This window comes from Lactuca virosa, chromosome 6 (genome assembly GCF_052849685.1).
Source record: "Lactuca virosa cultivar CGN04683 chromosome 6, Lactuca_virosa_CGN04683_v6, whole genome shotgun sequence".
In the NCBI taxonomy this organism is placed as follows: domain Eukaryota; kingdom Viridiplantae; phylum Streptophyta; class Magnoliopsida; order Asterales; family Asteraceae; genus Lactuca; species Lactuca virosa.
This window is the reverse complement of record NC_136431.1, coordinates 159,988,526-159,992,236: the sequence shown is the minus strand read 5'-3', so window position 1 is coordinate 159,992,236 and position 3,711 is coordinate 159,988,526.

Here is a 3,711-nt window from a genome sequence, read left to right as displayed (position 1 = left end):
GTCAGTCATCATAAATCAAAAATCGGGAAACAACAAATGGACAGAGAGAATGATTATAATCCATGTCTCAGTCCATATGATATCTAGAATGGAGGAATATATGATCCCTTATCTAATGGATGCGTCATTGATTTGTTCAGAGTTCGACAGCGGCTTTAAGAGCTACGATTGCTAGTCGAGTTATGAAGTCGTACTTGCAATAATATATTTAGACTTATCCAAGTGGGAGACTGTTGGATTAGATGTCTAAGCCCATAACTATTATTGGTATGTACTTGACCCGAGAGTAGCATGGTCCATTTGGGTTGCATATCATCAGGACAATTTGTTAGGAAGGACTTTTGAGAGAAGGTTATTTATGGTTTATTAATATATTATAAGTTATAATATATTAATATGAAATCATATGTTTTAATTAGTATCGATCAAGAATTAATTTGGAATTAATTTAGTGATCAAAAGAGACTAATTAAATCTATGGGGACTAATTATGATAATTAGTTATATTTATATGTGTTGGGCTTATGATCCATGTTGGACCAAGTTTATGTATGGATACATAAAGAGTTGGGCCACATGAACCATGGATCATAAAACCCATGGGTATGGATTATGGGTTATACACATGACCCTTGGAATCCTACATATAAATAGGTTACTCCATAGCCAAAATCACCACTTCTTTTCTTAGAGAAATATGGAGGTGTTTTGGTGCATGGAATTCTCTCTCAAGAGCCACCTTTGTCCTAGGTGTGTTGTGATTCCATTTGAGGCATTTCATACTATTGGTGCTAAGCTCTTAAGGCCAAATACATCAAGACTTCAAGCCACATAAAAGGTATGTTTCCCTAACTAGTATATTATATGGTTTATGTCAAATGCATGCTAGTTATAGGTTTAATGCCTTGGAAACCATTTGCATGTATAATAGAGAAAACATAGATCCAAGGTATTTAGGGTTGTATGTGCACCATAGGATGTTGTAGTATACTAAAACCCAACACCCTGTCTGCGAGTCCTCCTTCATTCATATTATAGAAGTTGTGGTTTCCGTTGTATAGGAGGGGTTGGTCTTGCTCGTGGCTCCACCTATTCAAATCCCAGCCCACATGGGCGTTGGACCTTGGAATTCAACTCGAGAATTAGGATTCAGTATTGGAGCCACTGGGGTAAGTTCTCGACTTCGGGTTCTGAGTTAGTCTCTTCAGGAAATGGTTCGGCAAAGCCATCGTCGAAAGGGATTTCATGGTTTCCTTCTGGCTCTGGTTCGATCCATCCACCATCTCCTTGGTTGGGAAAATACGGGTCGCCAAGGAGATGGAATCCAGCCATGCTATCTACGCGCGGTGAGTGTAAAGGAATAGTCAATAGGCATCGAATATAATAATACTTCCAATGTATCATGGCTACGTGTTTGATTCTTGAAGGATGGGTCCTTGGGTAAGTTTCTGGCTTAGTTGCTATAGCATCCTAAAATACTCCCATAGTATTTTAATCCTTATGTTTGGCTCTAGAACTCCTCTAGTATCTAGGTAAGTTTTAGACTTGCTGTAACACCATAGTCACTCCCAAGCACATGTTGGTCATGTCTCGAATGAATATAGTTGATCAGGCTATATTGATCCTAGACATGATTACATAACTGCCCAGGTTTAACCGCAGTGTCCAACATCCAAATACTTTTGTTTCGTCTATTTACGACACGGATTCTGATACTCGGGTACACTTATATACTTTTATAAAAATACTTGTATTTTTGAAAGTATACTTTTAGTTTAGAGCACTTAGGCCCCTTAATGTTTATAGTTGTATACCATGTAAGGTTTGGTATACTTAGTTCACTATAAATAATAGCTCTGATACCAATCTGTCACACCGCGGAACCGTAATGGCGGAAACGTTCCGGGGCGGAGGACGTCATGCGTAGTATCACAACAATTGTATCATAGCAAGCATAGTAAACACAACCAGACATTGAATACATACATGAAAAAGGTTTACATTGTTTTAATACATAGTTTTGTTCATATCAAAAAAAAAATAGAAAGACGCGACTCTAACACTTCGACTTCTCCGAGCTCCTGGAAGTACATGTCTACTAATTCCCTGAGAATACAAGCAGTTTTGAAGAATATCAGCATAAAGCTGGTGAGTTCATAAGCATTTAGTTTTGGAAGAAAGATGTTCTTTGATCCTTTTTGAAAGCGTTCCTTAAGAAAATCCTATATTTTCTTATAAAAAGCGTGTTTAAAACCCATTCCTTCCATGACTTCCAGATTCGTACCATAGATGTACAATCCTAGGTGTCGTGGAGGGAATATGAATATCTATTAATTACATGTTGAACAATTTGATTTTTGAATAGCCGGGTTATCCCGCGAAAATCCTATATTTTCCTTTAAAGGTTGATAATTGATTATCCATACGCGAGTATCTACCATACTCGGACATCAGTTTTCCTTTCGAAACTATGCTCACACCTAGAGAAGTATATTAGTCGTATTATCGAAACTCTGGTCACACCCAGAGGAGTATATTAGCCGTATTACATAAATAAAAACTAATAAAATAGGAAGTGAACTAAGACCTAAGGGCGTTACGGATGCCCTTTAGTAATCAAATCAGATATTACTTTGAGGTTAGTTCACTCGTTTCATTATTACAAAAGTAAATTCTCGTTACCTAAGTTGTGAGGGCCATAACCGTACTTAGACTGGATAAGGCACGAAACGGGGGCCAATATCTTCTATGACTTTGTCACCCCTGAACCTAACGGTTCCGATGTAGCTAGCAGAGAGGGTGCGGGATATTCAGTCCCATATAGATCTATACACAATAGTCACGCTCTCCCTCCAAGAGATTATGGTTATAAGTCGTAGTCCTCCACTCACGAATCCGAGGGAGTGTTACCAAGGACAAGTCTCAAAACTTAGCCTAACAAATTTACAAGTAATAATATAGAAAATCCTGTTTTACGTTTTGAATGAATCCTTTTGTAAAATATCACATTTTATGACAAGATTCACAAGTTCCTTGCTTTAGATTTGAAATTGTTTCTACGAGTTGATTTCTTAATCGATTGGTAAAACGGTTTTCTGAGTTAAAAGCATACTGAACATATAATTATTTTAGACAAAATAATATACTTGAGTACAAGTTTCCTTGTACTTTTTCTTGTATTCCCCCCCTGAAAACATGAAAAACTCGGAAAAAGCGTAGGGGTATGAACTCACTGTTTGACGTAGGATCTGGGTGAATGATCGGTTACGAATGCTGAGTGCTAGCCGGTGTTTCGTACGCAAGTGGATCCTATTAACATGTGATGACACATATACGTATTAGAATTAGAGTGTTTCATGACTAAACATGACGGGAAACCACCCTAAAGGCTCGGAAATGCTTGTCGGGACCCTATATGATCAAACAAGGGAGGTGTACGGCCATTTGAGTGGGTGTGCGGCCAGGCTGTGTGTGCGGTTGCATACAGGAGTGTGCGGCCGTACAGAGGGTGTGTGCGGCCGTACACAGGAGTGTGCGGCCGTACACTCCTCATTTGTGCCCGAAATGTCGATTTTGAGGTGTTCTTGTGCTAATACCAAGTCCTACTGGTGAATGAAGGCCAAACTCTTCACTTTGGAGAGCTTTAAGGTGTGTGCGGCCACCTTATGAAGGTGTGCGGCCGTACACCTTCAAAGGATGAAGAACACGAAG